Below are 25,608 nucleotides of genomic sequence, written 5' to 3'. Positions count from 1 at the left end.
ATTCAGGTTGGCAGCTTTACTCCCAGAGGCAATTTAAATAAAATTATTTATACTAAATTTTGTATTAATTTTTTTTAGAAACCGGGTAGTTTTGTGCTATTGTAGCGTGGCTACTGTCCCACCTTTAAACTTAACGAACTATTGTGTAATTTGTACTTAGCGCCCATACTCTTACGCAGTTTGCGTAAACACGCGACCGTGCATGTCTCTTACGCCGCGTGTGCAGTTCCGTACTTTGTCCGAGACACGTGTACAAAACCGTACGTCCGCAATAGCACAAATCATACAACTCTATAAATGTGAGCAATAAAACTACTATTGCCCACTAGACACAACACAGTTTCTTTCTGTATAAACCTTTACAGCTAGGCCAGACTGTGTTTGTGCTTTACACTTACTTCCTTAAATATTTATTTTAGTTTTAACTATATAGCAACAAATATCTCCGGTTTCACACAGGTCTAAATGAATCTAGCAATCTGAGTGTTATGCCAACAATGTGAGGGTATACAAAGAGTATGGGTGCTGTGTATGCTTTTGGTGCCCAAAAAAAAATTCACAGATTTTTAAATAGCTTTTTTTTCTGTTTACCTTACGGGTTCTACCAGCATCTCTACAAACCATACAGAGCAGACGCCATCTAATCAGCAAATAAGTAGGGTTTTCAGTATATCCATCGACCAGGAAAAGGATACGTAGGATACTTTCTGTCCACCCTTTTGCTGATAGATTAAGTCTGCTGTGACCTGTTAGGCTGTGAGTATGTGGAAAACCGGACGGAGCCCCCAATTGATAATGCTGATTTATATACAGGAATGAAAAGCTATACCTTATACACACTTTAAATACACTTTACCATGGAGCCGATGCGGCCGCTAAACTTAATACACACTCTACGCACCTTTTACGCTGTTAGCGTACAGAGTCCTGTACCGTGTACGGACTTTGCGTACAAACGCCGCGCTGATGGTACAAGGTACACACAGCGCGTACACACCCAATGAATACACTTTAAACCTTATGCAGCAATGCAGTGCGATGCTATTACACTTTAAACCTTAGCTGGGAAAGAAAGACACGACACCAGTCTGTAGTTAAACCACTGGGTTCCGACACCACAGAGTATTATTGCTGAAAGGGGGTTTCAAAATAAACAATACAATACAACAGAATAATGGCTACATTCAATGGTACATACGTGATTGGATTCGCCACGCTACCCGGTCCGGTCCTCGGTCATCTAATAGATAACTTTGTGAGTCTTGTGTCTGACCAGGCCTGCTGCAGGCTCTCTTTATACAATTCATCCAAAACATAACACAAATGGATACTGTAATCTCTTTGTCCATTGGACACAGGGATGGTCATTTACAGTACAGGAGAGGTCATAGGTCGGTTTGAATAGGTAGGCGATGTCTGTTCCAACTGCTCTTGTGGGTGGTCTCCTCTGGATTCCCGCCGCATACATAATGTACAGTAAATACAGTTTATATCTATATTCTGCTCCTGCACATAACTATCCGCAGGAACATGCGATCTTTCTCAAACCAACACCGGAATGTTACTTTTAAAATACCCTGTAGCTGGATACCAAACACCACCTTATAACCTTGTTCTGTCCCCTCCTATTCTGTAAAGGTGAATCCCTTTGTTCTGTTACCATTTAAACTGCTGTAACTTTCTGATGTGGTGCAGGGAGACTATGTGTACATTGTGCACTATTTGGATTAAATATGTAATGTGTTTTGATAGCTTTCCATGCGTTCACAAACTCTACCGTAAATACTCATACCACGCTCTAATGCGCAGGACCGCGGGAGCGACCATACGCAAATTGTGGATATGCGCACGGACGGCAGAACAAGTACACGCGCGGAGGCCATCTATGTGTAGTTTGTACGTGATGTGTGTACTGCAATATTTTTTTACTTTGACAGGGTGCAGGGTCAGAGGCAGAACTAGTGGCGGTGCTAGGGGGCACCAGCCAAAATCTTGCCTAGGGCATCATATTGATTATGGCCGGCTCTGGACCAGTTTATCCTAAACTTGGGAGTTGATGTATCAAGCAGTGAAGAAGGAAGAGGTGGCCCAGTTGAGAAGCTGCACTTAGCAACTCATCAGTTTACACATACCTCCCAACTGTCCCGATGTTCACGAGACAAGTCCCCTCTTTTTGGGGCTGTCCCACCCTCGGGCCGCAGTGTCATGCGGTGGGGCGGGGGGCAGCATTTGGGAGGCCCTCTATCACTCACTGCTCAGCTATAGAGCAGTGGTGAATAGACGCACAGCATCTATTCACGCAGTCAGAAGGACTAGGGGCATGCCAGCAGTTCACTGAGTGGGGAGGCGTGGCTCGCAAATGCTGCATTCCCACAAGGCCACACCCATTTACTGAGGGCATGCCCCCTTTCCTGTTGCCAGCGCTACTTTGCCAAGCGGGAGTTCCGACTTCCCTATCAAGAAAGTTGGGAGGTATGGTTTTCATCTAACATTTTATTGAATGTACTTGATAAATGCTGCCTCAAAGTTAATTGGTTGCTATTAGCCACTTCTCCACTGATTCACTTTTTCACTCATCTCACAGCTTGATACATCAACCCCTTGGTCTGCATCTACCCCATGTTTTCAGTGTCAGATCTGAAATTATTAGCACCACCTGAGTGGAACTTTTAAAATGTGTCAGTCAGCAATGGATACATATGTGTACCAACTAGGAGATCTGGAAAGCATACACTGTTACGTTAGGTACACACTATACAATTATTGGTCCAATTTGCTAATAATTAGATAATAAGACTGTTTTATTGTGTAGTGTGTAGGCATGAGCTTGCATTTGATTATCCGATTGGTTGGCCCTGACAGATAATATCGTCCAAAAGGTCCCAATATTATGCAGTGTGTGTGCATTCTCGATAATCTGGCCATATTTCCTATGATTTATCCTGATTCGCTTATCCTCCTTGTAGGCGGACAAGCAAATTCTGTGTGGTGTGACAGAAAATCACAACCTTAAAAAAAAAATCACTTAATGTGTAGCACAGATGTCAGGACCGGGTTCACTACGGCTGGCCGGCGGTCGGGCTCCCGGCGACCAGCATCCCGGCGCCGGGAGCCCGACCGCCGGCTTACCGACAGCTTGGCGAGCGCAAATGAGCCCCTTGCGGGCTCGCTGCGCTCGCCACGCTACGGGCACGGTGGCGCGCTACGCGCGCCACACTATTTTATTCTCCCTCTATGGGGGTCGTGGACCCCCACGAGGGAAAATAAGTGTCGGTATGCCGGCTGTCGGGCTCCCGGCGCCGGTATACTGAGCGCCGGGAGCCCGACCGCCGGCAAACAGAAGACCACCCGTCAGGACCATCTAGTGACAAAAGCATTGGCCTGTCAGTTCGTTAAAGAAAAACACATACTACATACTTAGCTTTGGGGGTCTGTAAAAAGCTTATCTGTATACATAAATACTATATTACATACATTATTGAAGTGTTTAATTAGATCAATGTGTACATACAGTGTGTATCTAGGGACACTGCACTTTGCATGATGCAGACTGTAAAAAAGATCCCAAAAATGATGAGTAAAATTCATATTTTGTCTAGGTAACACACATGACGTCTTATTTTAGCTGTGAAAACCATGCTTTGGAATGGAAGAACAGTGCTGAGCTTGTCCGTTTGTTTGTTTTTGTTTGTTTGTTTGTTGGCAGGGTTTTTGGTGACAATTCCCCACAAGGCTAACATTTTTGAATAATAGCAAGGTTTTTGTAATGTCTTAATGATATATTGCATATTTATCTCTGAGGTGCACACATTTGCAAATCACAGGTTCAGAGTGATTGTTAAATACCTTTGTTAGGAACTTTTCATTTTTACATATTAATATAAGATATATTTGTATATTCTCTCTCCTTTACAAATTGAGTCAATTGAGGAACTGAGGTGCTTAAGTGAATAAGGGTGTACACACTGGGACTGATTCATAGTTGCATGCACGTTGGCCGCATTTATATTTGCACTGTATGCATGGAACTAAGTGGGTTATTCAGTAAAGATTGCAGATACTGCCGCCCAGCATGCTAAATGGCCTGCCCAGTGTCAGCAACCGCAATTTCATTTAATTGCAGTCGCAGCAACTGTGGACGACCCCCTGCAGCAGCTAGGCTGCGTATGCAGGAGGTCTGCCGCCATTTCTTTGATCAGAGCGTCTGCGTGTGATGTCATGAAGCCACCCCAAAAATGCTGCAGATCTGCCCCATTTTCACCGCACCACCCCTGCAACGATCCGTCGGCGCACCCTGCCTGCCCTCTAACGCCCTATACCTGTCAATCAGGCAGAGGTGTTCGCAGCCAATCCCGCAGGATGGGATCTGCATGTGTTTATAATTTCTCTATCTGCCATTGCCCTGTCTGGCAGCAAAAGAGAGTAAACAATGAACAATTTGGTCAGGGCAGATAGAGAAATTATAAACAATCTAAAGTCCAGGGACATGCGGTGAGGTAAATGGCTCAAGAGGCACTGGCTAGCACAAAAGCCAGATTTACACACAATACATAGTTGCCTACCCTCCCGCATTCTGCAGGAGACTCCCTGAAATAGTAGCAATCTCCCGCACTCCCTGAATAGTCCATCAATCTCCCTCATTGCACCTTATCTTCATTATGCAGCTGTTATATTCTTGGGGGGGAAAAGAAATCCCTATGACTACATGCATTTTAAATAAGGTTTCTCGTGGCCACTTACAGTAGATGGAACCTCTTGTAAAACACAATGGCCCTCATTCCGAGTTGTTTGCTCGCTAGCTGCTTTTAGCAGCCGTGCAAATGCTAAACCGGCGCCATCTGGGAGTGTATCTTAGCTTAGCAGAAGTGCGAATGAAAGGATCGCACAGCGGCTACAAAATAATTTTGTGCAGCTTCATAGTAGCTCCAGACCTACTCCTAGCTTGCGATCACTGCAGACTATTTAGTTCCTGTTTTGACGTCACGAACACGCCCTGCGTTCGGCCAGCCACGCCTACGTTTCACCAGTCACGCTTGCGTTTTTATCTGGCACGCCTGCGTTTTTTCACACACTCCCTGAAAATGGTCAGTTGACACCCAGAAACACCCACTTCCTGTCAATCACTCTGCGGTCAGCAGTGCGACTGAAATGCTTCGCTAGACCTTGTGTGAAACTACTTCGGCTGTTGGGAAGGTATGTCGCGCGTGCGCATTGCGCCGCTTACGCATGCGCAGAAGTGCCGCTTTTTTGCCTGATTGCTGCGAACGAAAGCAGCTAGCGAATAACTCGGAATGACCACCAATACACGAACAAATCCTGGAAAATATCAGTGTCTTTTCTTCAACAAGTAGATCTTCCTAACTTTGGGGCTCATTTACATTTGGATAGAAGTCATGTTTATGACACGCCTCTCAGATGTAGCAGTACGCGTCCGTGCTGACAGGTGTTACTTTCACACTCTCCCTGAAATGCTTTTTCAAAAGTAGGCAAGTATGACACAATGGGGGTCATTCCGAGTTGTTCGCTCGCAAGCTGATTTTAGCAGCTTTGCACACGCTAAGCCGCCGCCTACTGGGTGTGAATCTTAGCTTCTCAAAATTGCGACCGAAAGATTCGCAATATTGCGAAAAGACTTCTCTGTGCAGTTTCTGAGTAGCTCGAGACTTACTCTGCCAGTGCGATCAGTTCAGTGCTTGTCGTTCCTGGTTTGACGTCACAAACACACCTAGCGTTCGCCCAGACACTCCTCCGTTTCTCCAGCCACTCCCGCGTTTTTCCCAGAAACGGTAGCGTTTTTTCACACACTCCCATAAAACGGCCAGTTTCCGCCCAGAAACACCCACTTCCTGTCAATCACATTACGATCACCAGAACGAAGAAAAAACCTCGTAATGCCGTGAGTAAAATACCTAACTGCATAGCAAATTTACTTGGCGCAGTCGCAGTGCGAACATTGCGCATGCGCAGTTAGCGGAAAATCGCTGCGATGCGAAGAAAATGACAGAGCGAACAACTCGGAATGACCCCCAATATACTGTATGAGCCAAAGGGTGCATGTGGGCATTATACACAGGTGCAGCAGTATAAAGTCCTGCAAATTTGGTGAGTTTTGATCAGAGATGTGTGGAAATAGACTTTTTTTGATCAGAGATGTGTGTCATAGACTTTTTACTCCAGAGTTTTGACTATAAAAATCATCAGAATAATACAAAAAAATATATTTCTAACATATTCTTTGTATTTTTCATATACTTTATACAGTCAAAACTCTTGTGCAAATGTTAGTATGACAGGAAAGGCTCTGGGGGGTATTCAATTATCGCCGAAATCACAGCAATTTACCCCTATTGCCGTTTTTGTCATATTTGCCGTGAAAAGGCTGTTTTCGCGGGTGTGCACGCTCCCGCAATTGGCCCTATACATATGCAAATTAGCGAAAAAGGGAATGCTGCGAAAATTGGTACCGAAAGTGAAAAATAGGTATATCTGTCCATACCCCCTAAAAAAGCTAAGCTAACATTGCTTAACAGTATAAAAGTTTATTATTGGTTACAATAAAAATATTTCTGATACTTAAATTGGGTCAAATGGATGATATATGCATTTTTTTTTTTATGTAAAAAATTATAGAAAGCTATTTTTTCCAGCAAAATCAGTGCTAAAATTAAACTTGTGTACATAAAAATGGGTGTAAGTATATATTTGGGTAATTTTTGAAAAGTAGAAACAGACCGATTACTGCCATCTGCAATTCATAAAGCACCCCAATATACCTGTCCCATACCTTGTACCCCAATTTCCATCATTTTACACTTTTTCACCCTAAAAATGACATGTCATTATTGGCCAATTAAAAATAATGAAAAACTTCTAAGTGCTTAATTAGTCATTCAGGGGGTTGTCCCAGGGGTTCAGAACCAAATCCTGACATTTTTAACTGAAAATAGGGATTTTCCCGAAGTTTATCACCTGCTCAGAGTAGAGATGAGCGCCTTAAATTTTTTGGGTTTTGTGTTTTGGTTTTGGGTTCGGTTCCGCGGCCGTGTTTTGGGTTCGAACGCGTTTTGGCAAAACCTCACCGAATTTTTTTTGTCGGATTCGGGTGTGTTTTGGATTCGGGTGTTTTTTTCAAAAAACACTAAAAAACAGCTTAAATCGTAGAATTTGGGGGTCATTTTGATCCCAAAGTATTATTAACCTCAAAAACCATAATTTACACTCATTTTCAGTCTATTCTGAATACCTCACACCTCACAATATTATTTTTAGTCCTAAAATTTGCACCGAGGTCGCTGTGTGAGTAAGATAAGCGACCCTAGTGGCCGACACAAACACCGGGCCCATCTAGGAGTGGCACTGCAGTGTCACGCAGGATGTCCCTTCCAAAAAACCCTCCCCAAACAGCACATGACGCAAAGAAAAAAAGAGGCGCAATGAGGTAGCTGTGTGAGTAAGATTAGCGACCCTAGTGGCCGACACAAACACCGGGCCCATCTAGGAGTGGCACTGCAGTGTCACGCAGGATGGCCCTTCCAAAAAACCCTCCCCAAACAGCACATGACGCAAAGAAAAAAAGAGGCGCAATGAGGTAGCTGTGTGAGTAAGATTAGCGACCCTAGTGGCCGACACAAACACCGGGCCCATCTAGGAGTGGCACTGCAGTGTCACGCAGGATGTCCCTTCCAAAAAACCCTCCCCAAACAGCACATGACGCAAAGAAAAAAAGAGGCGCAATGAGGTAGCTGTGTGAGTAAGATTAGCGACCCTAGTGGCCGACACAAACACCGGGCTCATCTAGGAGTGGCACTGCAGTGTCACGCAGGATGTCCCTTCCAAAAAACCCTCCCCAAACAGCACATGACGCAAAGAAAAAAAGAGGCGCAATGAGGTAGCTGACTGTGTGAGTAAGATTAGCGACCCTAGTGGCCGACACAAACACCGGGCCCATTTAGGAGTGGCACTGCAGTGTCACGCAGGATGTCCCTACCAAAAAACCCTCCCCAATCAGCACATGATGCAAAGAAAAAGAAAAGAAAAAAGAGGTGCAAGATGGAATTGTCCTTGGGCCCTCCCACCCACCCTTATGTTGTATAAACAAAACAGGACATGCACACTTTAACCAACCCATCATTTCAGTGACAGGGTCTGCCACACGACTGTGACTGATATGACGGGTTGGTTTGGACCCCCCCAAAAAAGAAGCAATTAATCTCTCCTTGCACAAACTGGCTCTACAGAGGCAAGATGTCCACCTCATCATCACCCTCCGATATATCACCGTGTACATCCCCCTCCTCACAGATTATCAATTCGTCCCCACTGGAATCCACCATCTCAGCTCCCTGTGTACTTTGTGGAGGCAATTGCTGCTGGTCAATGTCTCCGCGGAGGAATTGATTATAATTCATTTTAATGAACATCATCTTCTCCACATTTTCTGGATGTAACCTCGTACGCCGATTGCTGACAAGGTGAGCGGCGGCACTAAACACTCTTTCGGAGTACACACTTGTGGGAGGGCAACTTAGGTAGAATAAAGCCAGTTTGTGCAAGGGCCTCCAAATTGCCTCTTTTTCCTGCCAGTATAAGTACGGACTGTGTGACGTGCCTACTTGGATGCGGTCACTCATATAATCCTCCACCATTCTATCAATGTTGAGAGAATCATATGCAGTGACAGTAGACGACATGTCCGTAATCGTTGTCAGGTCCTTCAGTCCGGACCAGATGTCAGCATCAGCAGTCGCTCCAGACTGCCCTGCATCACCGCCAGCGGGTGGGCTCGGAATTCTGAGCCTTTTCCTCGCACCCCCAGTTGCGGGAGAATGTGAAGGAGGAGATGTTGACAGGTCGCGTTCCGCTTGACTTGACAATTTTGTCACCAGCAGGTCTTTCAACCCCAGCAGACTTGTGTCTGCCGGAAAGAGAGATCCAAGGTAGGCTTTAAATCTAGGATCGAGCACGGTGGCCAAAATGTAGTGCTCTGATTTCAACAGATTGACCACCCGTGAATCCTTGTTAAGCGAATTAAGGGCTCCATCCACAAGTCCCACATGCCTAGCGGAATCGCTCCGTGTTAGCTCCTCCTTCAATGTCTCCAGCTTCTTCTGCAAAAGCCTGATGAGGGGAATGACCTGACTCAGGCTGGCAGTGTCTGAACTGACTTCACGTGTGGCAAGTTCAAAGGGCATCAGAACCTTGCACAACGTTGAAATCATTCTCCACTGCGCTTGAGACAGGTGCATTCCACCTACTATATCGTGCTCAATTGTATAGGCTTGAATGGCCTTTTGCTGCTCCTCCAACCTCTGAAGCATATAGAGGGTTGAATTCCACCTCGTTACCACTTCTTGCTTCAGATGATGGCAGGGCAGGTTCAGTAGTTTTTGGTGGTGCTCCAGTCTTCTGTACGTGGTGCCTGTACGCCGAAAGTGTCCCGCAATTCTTCTGGCCACCGACAGCATCTCTTGCACGCCCCTGTCGTTTTTTAAAAAATTCTGCACCACCAAATTCAAGGTATGTGCAAAACATGGGACGTGCTGGAATTTGCCCATATTTAATGCACACACAATATTGCTGGCGTTGTCCGATGCCACAAATCCACAGGAGAGTCCAATTGGGGTAAGCCATTCCGCGATGATCTTCCTCAGTTGCCGTAAGAGGTTTTCAGCTGTGTGCGTATTCTGGAAACCGGTGATACAAAGCGTAGCCTGCCTAGGAAAGAGTTGGCGTTTGCGAGATGCTGCTACTGGTGCCGCCGCTGCTGTTCTTGCGGCGGGAGTCCATACATCTACCCAGTGGGCTGTCACAGTCATATAGTCCTGACCCTGCCCTGCTCCACTTGTCCACATGTCCGTGGTTAAGTGGACATTGGGTACAGCTGCATTTTTTAGGACACTGGTGACTCTTTTTCTGAGGTCTGTGTACATTTTCGGTATCGCCTGCCTAGAGAAATGGAACCTAGATGGTATTTGGTACCGGGGACACAGTACCTCCAACAAGTCTCTAGTTGGCTCTGCAGTAATGATGGATACCGGAACCATGTTTCTCACCACCCAGGATGCCAAGGCCTCAGTTATCCGCTTTGCAGTAGGATGACTGCTGTGATATTTCATCTTCCTCGCAAAGGACTGTTGAACAGTCAATTGCTTACTGGAAGTAGTACAAGTGGGCTTACGACTTCCCCTCTGGGATGACCATCGACTCCCAGCGGCAACAACAGCAGCGCCAGCAGCAGTAGGCGTTACACACAAGGATGCATCGGAGGAATCCCAGGCAGGAGAGGACTCGTCAGAATTGCCAGTGACATGGCCTGCAGGACTATTGGCATTCCTGGGGAAGGAGGAAATTGACACTGAGGGAGTTGGTGGGGTGGTTTGCGTGAGCTTGGTTACAAGAGGAAGGGATTTACTGGTCAGTGGACTGCTTCCGCTGTCACCCAAAGTTTTTGAACTTGTCACTGACTTATTATGAATGCGCTGCAGGTGACGTATAAGGGAGGATGTTCCGAGGTGGTTAACGTCCTTACCCCTACTTATTACAGCTTGACAAAGGGAACACACGGCTTGACACCTGTTGTCCGCATTTCTGGTGAAATACCTCCACACCGAAGAGCTGATTTTTTTGGTATTTTCACCTGGCATGTCAACGGCCATATTCCTCCCACGGACAACAGGTGTCTCCCCGGGTGCCTGACTTAAACAAACCACCTCACCATCAGAATCCTCCTGGTCAATTTCCTCCCCAGCGCCAGCAACACCCATATCCTCCTCATCCTGGTGTACTTCAACACTGACATCTTCAATCTGACTATCAGGAACTGGACTGCGGGTGCTCCTTCCAGCACTTGCAGGGGGCGTGCAAATGGTGGAAGGCGCATGCTCTTCACGTCCAGTGTTGGGAAGGTCAGGCATCGCAACCGACACAATTGGACTCTCCTTGTGGATTTGGGATTTCGAAGAATGCACAGTTCTTTGCTGTGCTGCTTTTGCCAGCTTGAGTCTTTTCATTTTTCTAGCGAGAGGCTGAGTGCTTCCATCCTCATGTGAAGCTGAACCACTAGCCATGAACATAGGCCAGGGCCTCAGCCGTTCCTTGCCACTCCGTGTCGTAAATGGCATATTGGCAAGTTTACGCTTCTCCTCCGACAATTTTATTTTAGGTTTTGGAGTCCTTTTTTTTCTGATATTTGGTGTTTTGGATTTGACATGCTCTGTACTATGACATTGGGCATCGGCCTTGGCAGACGACGTTGCTGGCATTTCATCGTCTCGGCCATGACTAGTGGCAGCAGCTTCAGCACGAGGTGGAAGTGGATCTTGATCTTTCCCTAATTTTGGAACCTCAACATTTTTGTTCTCCATATTTTAATAGGCACAACTAAAAGGCACCTCAGGTAAACAATGGAGATGGATACTAGTATACAATTATGGACTGCCTGCCGAGTGCAGACACAGAGGTAGCCACAGCCGTGAACTACCGTACTGTACTGTGTCTGCTGCTAATATAGACTGGTTGATAAAGAGATAGTATACTCGTAACTAGTATGTATGTATAAAGAAAGAAAAAAAAACCACGGTTAGGTGGTATATACAATTATGGACGGGCTGCCGAGTGCCGACACAGAGGTAGCCACAGCCGTGAACTACCGCACTGTACTGTGTCTGCTGCTAATATATAGACTGGTTGATAAAGAGATAGTATACTCGTAACTAGTATGTATGTATAAAGAAAGAAAAAAAAACCACGGTTAGGTGGTATATACAATTATGGACGGGCTGCCGAGTGCCGACACAGAGGTAGCCACAGCCGTGAACTACCGCACTGTACTGTGTCTGCTGCTAATATATAGACTGGTTGATAAAGAGATAGTATACTCGTAACTAGTATGTATGTATAAAGAAAGAAAAAAAAACCACGGTTAGGTGGTATATACAATTATGGACGGGCTGCCGAGTGCCGACACAGAGGTAGCCACAGCCGTGAACTACCGCACTGTACTGTGTCTGCTGCTAATATAGACTGGTTGATAAAGAGATAGTATACTCGTAACTAGTATGTATGTATAAAGAAAGAAAAAAAAACCACGGTTAGGTGGTATATACAATTATGGACGGGCTGCCGAGTGCCGACACAGAGGTAGCCACAGCCGTGAACTACCGCACTGTACTGTGTCTGCTGCTAATATAGACTGGTTGATAAAGAGATAGTATACTCGTAACTAGTATGTATGTATAAAGAAAGAAAAAAAAACCACGGTTAGGTGGTATATACAATTATGGACGGGCTGCCGAGTGCCGACACAGAGGTAGCCACAGCCGTGAACTACCGCACTGTACTGTGTCTGCTGCTAATATAGACTGGTTGATAAAGAGATAGTATACTCGTAACTAGTATGTATGTATAAAGAAAGAAAAAAAAACCACGGTTAGGTGGTATATACAATTATGGACGGGCTGCCGAGTGCCGACACAGAGGTAGCCACAGCCGTGAACTACCGCACTGTACTGTGTCTGCTGCTAATATAGACTGGTTGATAAAGAGATAGTATACTCGTAACTAGTATGACTATAAAGAAAGAAAAAAAAACCACGGTTAGGTGGTATATACAATTATGGACGGGCTGCCGAGTGCCGACACAGAGGTAGCCACAGCCGTGAACTACCGCACTGTACTGTGTCTGCTGCTAATATAGACTGGTTGATAAAGAGATAGTATACTACTAATATTATATATACTGGTGGTCAGGTCACTGGTCACTAGTCACACTGGCAGTGGCACTCCTGCAGCAAAAGTGTGCACTGTTTAATTTTAATATAATATTATGTACTCCTGGCTCCTCCTATAACCTATAACTGGCACTGCAGTGCTCCCCAGTCTCCCCCACAATTATAAGCTGTGTGAGCTGAGCACAGTCAGATATATATATACATTGATGCAGCACACTGGGCTGAGCAGTGCACACAGATATGGTATGTGACTGAGTCACTGTGTGTATCGTTTTTTTCAGGCAGAGAACGGATATATTAAATAAAACAAACAACTGCACTGTCTGGTGGTCACTGTGGTCGTCAGTCACTAAACTCTGCACTCTCTTCTACAGTATCACAGCCTCAGGTCAATCTCTCTCTCTCTCTCTCAACCCTAATCTAAATGGAGAGGACGCCAGCCACGTCCTCTCCCTATCAATCTCAATGCACGTGTGAAAATGGCGGCGACGCACGGCTCCTTATATAGAATCCGAGTCTCGCGAGAATCCGACAGCGTCATGATGACGTTCGGGCGCGCTCGGGTTAACCGAGCAAGGCGGGAGGATCCGAGTCTGCTCGGACCCGTGAAAAAAACATGAAGTTCGTGCGGGTTCGGATTCAGAGAAACCGAACCCGCTCATCTCTAGCTCAGAGTTGGCGAATTTAAATTTAAGTCTTTTTACCTCACAAACGCTTTTTTGCCAGTAATTGAAATCTCCCCTCTGCCTCACCTTCCTCACCCCACCGCACGCCACTGCTAAAGTCATTAAAATAACAGGCAGAATAGTAAATATTAATCTAGATAAGCCTGGTTAAAGCGAGCAATAACAGACTGGCTTAACCATATTACTGACAACCTGTAAAACTAGGTATACACCATACAATTATTAGTCCAATTTGCCAATAATCAGGTAATCAGCCCGTTTAATCACGCAGTGCGTAGGCATTAGTGTTTTAGCTAAATGCTGATAAAACAGTAAAAACCAGAGAGAAACACTTCATTTCAATCATCCAATCGGTTGACCTGAATAGAAAATATTGTTCAAAGGGTCCCCATATTGTGCTGTGGGCCTGATTCATAGTTGTACACTAACGCTGCCGCAAATGCAATTTTCGACTCAGAAGATGTAACATCTGCCAAGATTTACATAGAGGAGCCCCCCAGAGCCTTTGCATAGGCCCACAACTGCATACACATTCGCAGCATCACAGCAGATCCAGAAAACATTGACTCCCTGAGTGAGTCTATGGTCAAGTTGAATGCCCGCTGCAACTCAGGCTCTGGAGACGTGTATTCTGTGTACAGGATAGCAGTTGGAGGCCGATACACTCCCCCAAAATGGCCCCGAAATGCCCCCATTTTTTGGCGCCACTCTGTTACCTCCCACAAAATGGGTGCTCCATGTCAATCACTTGCGAATGAATCCTCATTGAACCATAATCATAAATCAATCGCCACACATGCACGTTGCGTCAGTGACACATGCAAAAACCACCAATGATCATTTAATTCAAAAACATTAGCAGTGAATCTATAAGCTATGAATCAGGCTCAGTGTGTGGGCTTGATAATCTGGCCATATTTCCTTTGGTTTGTCTTGAATACCTCATCTTCCTTGTGGGTGGGTATATAAAAAATTCAGTGTTTTGTGGCAGAAAAGTTGAAACGTAACAAAAATTGCGTAATGTTAGCGCAGATATTGGGACCTTCCAGTGGCAGAGAGACCGGCCTATTTTTCAGTTTGACCGAAAAAATTGCACAGTGTGTACCTAGTTTAAGAGCTAAAGATGAAGCATTTGTGACCAGCTTCTCAAACGTAACATACAGCTACATGTTATTCTGGTGGAGAAGCCAGGTGGGGACTGGGATGAAGAAGACGGGCTTGCTGTGGGGACAGGGATAAAGAGAAGGCAGATTTACAGATGTAGCCATGCTCATCGTTTGCCACAACTGCATGCCCACGCACCCCATTCGCATTAATGGGGATGGCAAAAGAGGCAGCTCTGCACGGCTAGGCCGGGAGTGCCTGTACATGGCAGAGGTAGCCATGATGAGCGTGGCTACATCTGTAGTAGGGATGGGACATAGAGATGCTGGCTTGCTGTGGGGAATGGAATGGAGAGAAGGCAGATTTTGAAGGGATGGGACAGAGAGAAGTCAACTTACTGTGGAGACTGGTAAGGAGAGAAGAAGGGCTTGCTGTGGAGAATTGGACAGGGAGAAGGCGAGCTTAGAAGGGCTGGGGTGGGAAAGGGCAGACAGTGAAGAGCTTTGGGGAGGGAAGAGGTGGACTAACTGGAAACTAAGGGGATGATCTCAGTGTTGATACTGCCTGGCTGGCCACACTGCACCCTTAATGGGGATGCACCCCTGATCAGTTGTTCTGCTTGAATGGCCCCTGAGCTAGCACTGAATGGAATGAGCTCAAGATAATTAGTTCTGATGAGTTGTGATACTGTGTCGTTCCTGTGTACTGTAAGTTTGAAACTATTCCTGACAATATTGTTATTGTAAATGGAAAAGTCTTTGCCCCCTTTTGCTAAACTCACTACCAAGTTCCAAACTGCCTCTAGAAGCAAGATCAGCAGAAAAATCATTGATGGGAGCTTCATGGATTGGATTTCTATGGAAGAGCACACAAGCCTCAGATCACCATGTGCAATGTCAAATGTACGGTTTGATTAAGGAGGAATAATGGCCTGGGGCTATGTTTCATGGTTTGACTTTGGACCTTTAGTTTCCAAGTACAATCTTAATACTGCAGCATGCAATGACATTATAGAAAATGATGTTTTTCCAGTTTGTGAAGGCCTATTCCTATTTCAGCATGATCATATCCCTGTGCACAAAGTATATGATTCAGATGTTGTTAACAAATGTTAATGCAGCATGATGCATCGTGCCTTCTGATTACATTAGTGATCCAAGCTGCATCCTGGGATGCAGCATCGGACCATCTGCGACACCCTCGGCTGGCTGCATGACCAACGTGGCTGCCACAGATCCAACAAAGAAGCCAGTGAATATCTGATGGAGATCCTGGCCTGCTCACACCCCCACAATGGTGGCGACATGCCTCCGATTTGGGAAATGGAGGCTGTTGCTGCCCCTCCCCGCCCTCAATTGGCAGCAGACTGTCAACCACTGATAATCTGCTGGTGATCTGTATCCAATGTGTTATGATTCCCGTACTCCAGACCAGAGGAGATCTAATGGCAGAGGTCTGAGTACTGGGAAGATTTGCTGGTTGTGGGAGCAGGAGAGCCTAGTAACCCCTGGCGCCCTAACTCCGTTGTCTCGCCCGTGTTATCAGAAATCCCCTGCGAGACTATGGTTGCTTGAGCCCATGGCAGCCGCGTTCGAAGGGCGGATTATGTCTGCCCAACCCCGATGCCCCCTCAGGTCTTAATGGGAGACAAAGGGAAATCCGAGACAGGGTGATAACAAGGGGCCCTCTGACTAAGCAACCAGGCCAGGGGTTACAAGCTAACTAACTTAAACCAAGGTATGTGCGGACTAGCCGCCAGGGAAAAGGACAACCAAAGATCCACTGATCCGTTACTCCTATCCAGCACCGCTGGATACCAGAGTGGATCTGTGGGAGCGGAATCCTCCGCAAAAGCTCCAGAACACAAATAAACTAAATAATAAACAGTAAGCGGACAAGCCGCAACACACGGCTGCGCCGCGACTCACGAACACCACAGGATGTTAAAGGTGCTCGGTCAGACTCCAGGAATAGATGACAAATATCCGAGTACAGGACCACTGAGGACAGGAACAACCGGATTGAGCAGGACTGGAAACTCTCTGCAACTGACAAAGGCAAACAGGAAGCTATCACCGGCGTCTGTGAGAAGTCCAAAGGGTGCTTATAAGTGTGAGCTCCCCAATCAGGAGCCAAACTGGGTCATCACAATTAATGCCGTGCAGCTTGCATGCTGCACGGCCAGCACACCATGATACAATCAGCACATCATGATACAATTAGAACAGACCCAGCAACGGGGAACGCGGCCCGAACGTGGCGTCCCCGTTGCTAGGGTCAGAGCGGCTCCGTGCGCCCGGCGTCTAGCGTTGCCAGGGAGCCGGCGGCTGTACGCGCACGGCGTCCCTGGTTGCTAGGCGCCGGGCCGCACCGACGAGCGGACCCCGGCGCCTAACAGTACCCCCCCCTTGAGGAGGGGTCAAGGAACCCCTAAAGCCAGGTTTCTGAGGAAATTCTCGAAAAAATGCCCTTTTGAGCCTCGGGGCATGAAGATCCTCATCCAGGACCCAAGACCTTTCCTCTGGCCCATAACCTCTCCAATGTACCAAAAAATAAAGCCGACCCCGGGACAACTTGGAATCGAGAACCTTCTCCACTAAGAACTCCTGCTGACCCTGTACATTTATAGGTGATCTCCCCTGAGATATTTTACGAGGAAATCTACTGGACGAAACATATGGTTTCAGCAATGAGCAATGGAAGGTATTTCCGATCCGTAAAGTTTTTGGTAAACGTAACCGGAAAGCAACTGGATTGACTTTTTTGATAATGTGAAATGGTCCAATAAATTTAGGACCCAATCTGGCTGAGGTTTGTCGAAGTTTAATGTTGCGAGTCGACAACCACACCTTATCTCCTACTTTAAAAGTGCACGGCCGCCGGAGCCTGTCAGAAAATCTTTTTTCCCGGAATGCCGCTTTTCTGAGAGCCAGGTGCACTTTTCTCCAAATAAGTTTAAGATGAGAGGTCAGGGCCAGTGAGGAGACAGAGGAATGTTGAAAAAATGAATTAGCTCTGGGGTGAAAACCAAAAACTGCAAAAAATGGAGACACATTGGTGGAAGAATGACAGGCATTATTATAAGCAAACTCCGCCAATGGAAGAAACTCCGACCAGTCATTTTGGAGTTTGGCCGAGTACAAACGCAAATATTGTTTTAGAGATTGATTAACTCGCTCAGTCTGCCCATTGGATTGGGGATGATAGCCGGACGTTAAAGATAACTTCATCTTTAATGAAGCACAAAAAGACTTCCAAAATTGTGCAATGAATTGTGGACCCCGATCGGAAACAATATCAGTGGGTAAGCCATGGAGTCTGAAAACATGGCGGAGGAACAAGACTGCCAATCCCTGGGCAGATGGCAATCGGGGAAGAGCAATGAAATGGGCCATTTTACTAAAACGGTCCACTACCACCCATATGACTCGGCATCCGGCTGACAGAGGGAGGTCCACCACAAAATCAATAGAGATATGCGACCATGGCCTAAGAGGAACATTCAAGGGCATAAGTTGACCGATGGGTAAAGAACGGGGAACTTTATGCTGTGCACAGACCTGACACGAAAAAACAAACTCTTTAATGTCTTTGGAAAGACCAGGCCACCATACTGAGCGGGAGACTAATTCCAAAGTCTTAGCGATTCCCGGATGCCCGGCAACTTTGCTATCATGAAACTCCGTCAAAACAGTTGCTCTCAAAAACTCAGGGACAAAAAGACGACCAGCAGGAGTATTTCTAGGAGCTTGATGTTGAAGCAGCTTTAACTGGGTAAATACATCCTGTGTGAGGCCTGCCCGAATGGTTGAGGACGGCAGTATGGGAGTAACAGGACTGTTGTCTTGAACTGGAAGAAAACTGCGTGACAGGGCATCTGCCTTAGTATTCTTGGAACCTGGCCTGAAGGTGATAATGAATTTGAAACGAGTAAAAAATAAAGCCCAACGAGCCTGCCGGGCATTCAGTCGCTTAGCTGATTCAATGTATTGAAGATTTTTGTGATCAGTCAAAACTGAAATAGTATGAGTCGCTCCTTCAAGCCAATGTCTCCACTCCTCGAAAGCCCATTTAATAGCCAGCAATTCCCGGTTACCAACATCGTAGTTGGATTCTGCAGATGAGAATTTCCTGGACATAAAGGCACAAGGATGTAATTCAAGGGAATCCGGATCCTTCTGAGATAGGATAGCCCCCACTCCAACCTCCGAGGCATCAACCTCAACAATGAAAGGCAATTCTGGGTTGGGATGTCTGAGGACAGGGGCTGAGACAAAGGCTTGTTTCAAGGCCTGAAAAGATAACTCAGCTTCACGTGACCAATTGGTAGGATCTGCTCCCTTCTTAGTTAGTGCCACAATGGGAGCAACTAGGTCAGAGAAAGAGTGAATAAATCTTCTATAGTAGTTCGCAAACCCTAAAAAGCGCTGAATTGCTTTTAAGTTGGTGGGTTGCGCCCAACTAAGGATGGCTTGGAGCTTCTTTGGTTCCATACAGAATCCCCGAGGGGAAATAATGTACCCTAAAAAGGATACCTCCGTAACATGAAATTCACACTTCTCCAGCTTGGCATACAGGTGATTTTCACGTAATTTTTTTAGAACTTGACGCACCTGGGTAACATGTTGTTCTACAGAATCAGAATATATCAAAATATCGTCTAAGTAGACTACAACGAACCTTCCAAGAAATTCACGGAGCACATCGTTATTGAGATCCTGGAAGACTGCCGGAGCGTTAGACAGGCCAAATGGCATGACCAGATACTCATAGTGGCCTGACTGAGTACTGAATGCCGTTTTCCACTCATCCCCTGACTTGATTCTGATGAGGTTATATGCTCCTCTCAGGTCAATCTTAGAAAAAATCACAGCCGAACGTAGCTGATCAAAGAGGACAGAGATCAGCGGCAGAGGGTAAGTATTCTTTACTGAGATTTTATTCAAAGCTCTAAAATCAATGCAGGGTCTGAGAGAACCATCCTTCTTCTCTACGAAGAAGAAACCTGCACTTAAAGGGGATTTGGATGGCCTGATAAATCCTTTCCCAAGGCTTTCTTTCACATACTCATTCATGGCCACAGTTTCAGGACCAGACAATGCATATAACCTTCCTTTAGGCAACGTGGCACCAGGAATTAGCTCAATGGCACAATCATAAGGCCTATGGGGAGGCAGAATATCCGCATTGCCCTTGGAAAATACATCAACAAAATCCTGGTATTCCACAGGAATGGGTGCGGGAACGGCGGCAGCTACTCGGATAGGAAGCATAATACATTCTTTATTACAGATGGTACCCCATTGTAAGATCTCCCCCGACTGCCAATCAATGATGGGATTATGAAAGGCCAGCCAAGGGTGACCCAGAACCACAGGAACTGCTGGACAATGGGTAAGGAAAAACTCAATCTTTTCAGAATGTAGAGCTCCTACCGAAAGTAAAACAGGAGGTGTACAGAGAGAAATAACCCCATTGGACAAGGGACTCCCATCTAAACCATGCATGGTGACACACCTACCCAAGGTTAACTGAGGAATACCTAAGGCCTTGGCCCATGTTAAATCCATAAAGTTCCCTGCAGCTCCACTGTCCACAAAAGCAGAGACCGAGGAACAGAGGCTGCCAAAGGAAACTTTAGCAGGAACTAACAGTGAATTATTTGAGGAGATAAGCTGCAGACCAAAGTGAACCCCCTCACAACTCACTTGGTCAGGAAGTTTCCCGACTTGTTCGGACAACTACGGGCAAAATGTCCCTTACCTCCACAGTATAAACAAAGACCAGAATTTTGCCTCCTGGTTCTTTCTTCAGGAGACAATTTGGAGAGACCTATCTGCATAGGCTCCTCCATGTCCACAGGGATGGAAAAAACACAAGGAGTAGACCCGACAGACGCTCCTTTTTCAGCCCTCCGCTCTCTGAGCCGACGATCTATCTTAATAGAGAGCTCCATGAGTTTATCGAGAGTCTCAGGAGCGGGATACTGAAGGAGACTGTCTTTAATAGATTCAGATAAGCCGAGGCGAAACTGACTGCGCAGGGCTGGGTCATTCCATCCACAGTCGTTCGACCAACGGCGAAACTCCGTACAATAAATCTCTGCGGGATTCCTACCCTGTCTGAGAGCACGCAACTGACTCTCAGCGGACGCCTCTCTATCAGGGTCGTCATACAGTAGCCCTAACGATTTTAAAAAGGCGTCTACAGACAATAAGGCTGGATCGTCTGTCTTTAAACCAAAAGCCCAGGTCTGAGGATCCCCCTGAAGCAGAGAAATAATAATTCCAACCCGCTGAGCCTCCGTACCTGAGGAGACTGGTCTTAAACGAAAATAAAGTTTACAAGACTCTTTAAAATTAAAAAACTGTTTTCTATCCCCAGAAAAACGGTCAGGCAGATGCATCTTTGGTTCAGGAATGACCCTCGGGGAAGTCCGTAACAGATCTTCCTGTGACCTCACCCGGAGGGACAGATCCTGAACCATCTGAGTAAGTTCTTGAATCTGACTAACTAGAAGCTGGCCAGGATTTGGCCCAACACCGGTGGGATTCATGAGGCCGACAAAAATCTCCCAACTGAATAAGTAAAAAAAAATCAACTCCTGTTAATTTTAATTTTCTTTTTTGTCTGGCCGGTGATAATGTTATGATTCCCGTACTCCAGACCAGAGGAGATCTAATGGCAGAGGTCTGAGTACTGGGAAGATTTGCTGGTTGTGGGAGCAGGAGAGCCTAGTAACCCCTGGCGCCCTAACTCCGTTGTCTCGCCCGTGTTATCAGAAATCCCCTGCGAGACTATGGTTGCTTGAGCCCATGGCAGCCGCGTTCGAAGGGCGGATTATGTCTGCCCAACCCCGATGCCCCCTCAGGTCTTAATGGGAGACAAAGGGAAATCCGAGACAGGGTGATAACAAGGGGCCCTCTGACTAAGCAACCAGGCCAGGGGTTACAAGCTAACTAACTTAAACCAAGGTATGTGCGGACTAGCCGCCAGGGAAAAGGACAACCAAAGATCCACTGATCCGTTACTCCTATCCAGCACCGCTGGATACCAGAGTGGATCTGTGGGAGCGGAATCCTCCGCAAAAGCTCCAGAACACAAATAAACTAAATAATAAACAGTAAGCGGACAAGCCGCAACACACGGCTGCGCCGCGACTCACGAACACCACAGGATGTTAAAGGTGCTCGGTCAGACTCCAGGAATAGATGACAAATATCCGAGTACAGGACCACTGAGGACAGGAACAACCGGATTGAGCAGGACTGGAAACTCTCTGCAACTGACAAAGGCAAACAGGAAGCTATCACCGGCGTCTGTGAGAAGTCCAAAGGGTGCTTATAAGTGTGAGCTCCCCAATCAGGAGCCAAACTGGGTCATCACAATTAATGCCGTGCAGCTTGCATGCTGCACGGCCAGCACACCATGATACAATCAGCACATCATGATACAATTAGAACAGACCCAGCAACGGGGAACGCGGCCCGAACGTGGCGTCCCCGTTGCTAGGGTCAGAGCGGCTCCGTGCGCCCGGCGTCTAGCGTTGCCAGGGAGCCGGCGGCTGTACGCGCACGGCGTCCCTGGTTGCTAGGCGCCGGGCCGCACCGACGAGCGGACCCCGGCGCCTAACACAATGTCACATACCTGTACCGAACATCGATACTTTGCGGCATGCGTTGCACCTCCATCCACAGCTAAATTAATTTAGGACCGAAGTGAGAACCATTAAAATATATTGGGGGTAATTCCAAGTTGATCGCAGCAGGAAATTTTTTAGCAGTTGGGCAAAACCATGTGCACTGCAGGGGGGGGGGGGGCAGATATAACATTTGCAGAGAGAGTTAGATTTGGGTGGGTTATTTTGTTTCTGTGCAGGGTAAATACTGGCTGCTTTATTTTTACACTGCAATTTAGATATCTGCCTCCCCTGCAGTGCACATGGTTTTGCCCAACTGCTAAAAAATGTCCTGCTGCGATCAACTCAGAATTACCCCCATTGTGTCAAGTTTGGTGTGGAGTAATTTGACTGCCCTGCACAGAGCCCTGACTTCAACCCTATTGAATACCTTAAGATGAATTAGACGCCGAGTGCAAGCCGGGCCTTACTGCCCAACACCAGTGCCCTACCTCATTAATTATATTGTGACTAAATGGATTGAAAACCAATGTACACTAGAAGAATGGAGGCTATCGTAGCAACAAAGGATGTCCAACTCCTTATTAATGCCCATGGTTTGCAATGAGATGTTCAAAAAACACATATTCCTGTGCAGTGCCAGATTAAGGTCCTGATGGGCCTGGAGCTGAAATTTATTAAGGGCCTATTGTGTGCCGCTGCAGGGGGTATGACCATCATGGTGGGGGTGTGATCTTATCACGCCTTGACAAAGGAGCTTCGGCCTTCGAAACGTTGGAATTTGATGTGATATTTTGAAATACACTATTTGCTTCACTAAAAGACCCAGGAGTGCAGACGCTTATTTGCTACTGTGCTGTTCCATCTCCACGGAGGGCACCGAGTCTGTATTTTTGCTTAAAGGGAGTGCTGGACATCCAAGTATATATATACAAAAGTTCCATGATATGGAAGGTGCACTCTCGCTATAACAAAATCAATCAGCCATAGACGTGTCTTGACCACCAAGTTTTAATGTCGACGTTTCGGTCTGATAACAGACCTTTCCCAAGACAGGTGGTACATCGGATTAGCAGTTCACATGTAACAATAGAAGACAACTTCTTATCTGCTGGGTAAATAATTCATATAGACCCATCAGCAAAACTGCCAACTACTGGCCAAAGAAACGGGACAAGGCATCCAATAAACTGTTCAATGGTCCCAAATAGTGTGGATGCAGCCACAATAATGCACATGTCAACAAATGCATGTATCAGGAAACATCAGGTGTATATATATATATATATATATATATACTGTATTTAACAGTGCCTTAGTATGCCACGTCAGTCTGATACCTCACCTCAGTCTGGGGGACCTTCAAGGAGCTGCTGCATAGGGGATCCTGGCACTACCAAGATATCAGTGCCCTGCCCTGGGCTGTATTTTGGAGTCCGGGTGCTGTTGTGGCCGGATGGCACTTTTTTGATGTTTGAACAGCTAGCACCCTCTTAACAAAATTTTGCAGTGCCACCGCTAGGGTTAGGCTACAGGGGTGGGAGGGTTAGGGTTAGGCTGCAATAGGAGGATGGGGTGTTGAGGTTAGGCACCCCCGGGGAGAGTTAGGGTTAGGGTGTGGGGGAGGATGGTTAGGTTTAGGCTTCGAGGAGAGAGGGTTAGGGATAGGTACCTTTTCCCAAAGGTGTTGGGATTCCCAGCGCCGGGATGCAGCAGCCGATATTTTGATTGCGGCATCCCAAACTCCAGGATAGCATATGTAGTACTACTGCAAAATACCCCTTTTCCTCCAAGATATCATTAATATACACACCAAAACTTAAATACACCACATGCCTCATAATGATGCACCCTTCAGATGGGTGGTCTCCAGTATGCCGGTATGCCGAATGTCACCCGGCATACCGACATCTATTCTCCCTCGTGGGGGTCCACGACCCCCCTGGAGGGAGAATAAAATAGAGTGGCGCGCGTAGCGTGCCACCGTGCCCGCAAGGGGCTCCTTTGCGCTCACCACAGTGTCGGTATGCCGGCGGTCGGGCTCCCGGCGCCGGTATGCTGGTCGCCGGGAGCCCGGCCACCGGCACACCATACTACACCCCTTCAGATAACATTTAAACACATCAACCCGCAGATAACATTAATACACCCCCATCCCACATAATAATACAACCCACATCCTTCAAATCATATAAAAAAGCGCCCTCCCCATTTAATACACCTCAACCCTCTTCACATTTATACACCCCCCCACAATAATGCACCCCACATAATATACCGTACAGATAACATTTATACACCCCCACCCAATAATGCACCCCACAATCAATAATACACAACACAGGATAACATTTATACACTTCCATAACTTTAATAAGCCACTACCCCACCCACAGATTGCTTTTATACACCCTCCCCCCTCTCCAGTTACGTACATATCGCCACTAATGCAATGTATCTGTCTTTAGCTTAGTGCCTCTCCTGACTGTGCAGCTGCAGCACAGGACAGGGGAAAGAGAGGCCTCCTCACAGCACGTCATTGGTGGCTGGGCCCTGGGGGAAGGACCAGCCACCAGGAAGCACACACAGTTCCAGCAGTTGTATTTTGCAGTGCGGGGGAAGGATGGGAAAGCCTTATACTGTCTTTCAGCAGCGCCATTTATTTCACCAGCGTCGCGGTCGCTGGAAGGGGGTCTAGGATGTGGAGGGAGGAGGGGGGCGATGCCCGCCTAGGAGGCTGCAGTAGAAGGAAAGTTTATTTCCTGTCTACTGCAGCACAGAGATCTCTGATCCTGTGGGCCTATTTTAGAGGGTGGGCCTGGAGCTGCAGCTCCATCAGCCCCATTGTTAATCCGGCCCTGTTCCTGTGATGTTTGGGTGTTTACATGTTTTAGCTATGTAGTGTATATAATATCTATCATCTCTACATCATTCTATAGCATACCTTCTCTCCATATAGTTATTATGTCCCATACCTTCCAACTGTACCTTTTTTGGCAGGTACAGTTCCTTTTTTTTTATGGTCTGTACCGATTTTTGGCTCTCCAAACTTCCATTGAAGGTATAAGAAAAGGGGCATGACAACGCCCCTTTACCCATGGCCTCGCCCCTTTCCTAATTTGTACCAGTTTTTATGTTTAAAATGTTGGAGGGTAGGATGTCCCTGTATGTGAAAACAGAATACCAATCCTGTTTGCAATGATAATCACTGCAGCTCTCAAGTCCATGTCTGGGGAGGCGGGGTTTACCTTGCAGTGTTGAGCAGCAGAGCGCCCGCCCCTTACACCCTGGCTCCTGCACGCAGGGCAAACCAACCTCCCCCTCTTTTCCCCTCTGCTGTACTTCACGTGAGCTCCGGGAGCGCTGCGGTCCTGCGCTGTATCCTCCTGTAGCCTGGTGACACTGACAGGGCTGGCAGCAATAGGGGCAGCGGCTGGCAGTGAATGTGGGA

At 46.7% G+C, this 25,608-nt stretch overlaps 1 protein-coding gene across 1 annotated transcript in view; it reads right to left on the bottom strand.

Moving 5' to 3' along the window:
* Positions 1-25,608, bottom strand: part of LOC135051040 (colipase-like) — an 89,713-nt gene that overhangs the window by 22,426 nt on the left and 41,679 nt on the right. The window lies entirely within an intron of this gene.

Source organism: Pseudophryne corroboree, chromosome 2, assembly GCF_028390025.1.
Source record: "Pseudophryne corroboree isolate aPseCor3 chromosome 2, aPseCor3.hap2, whole genome shotgun sequence".
In the NCBI taxonomy this organism is placed as follows: Eukaryota; Metazoa; Chordata; class Amphibia; order Anura; family Myobatrachidae; genus Pseudophryne; species Pseudophryne corroboree.
The sequence above is the reverse complement of the archived record's forward strand: the minus strand, read 5'-3'. Positions and strand labels throughout refer to the sequence as shown.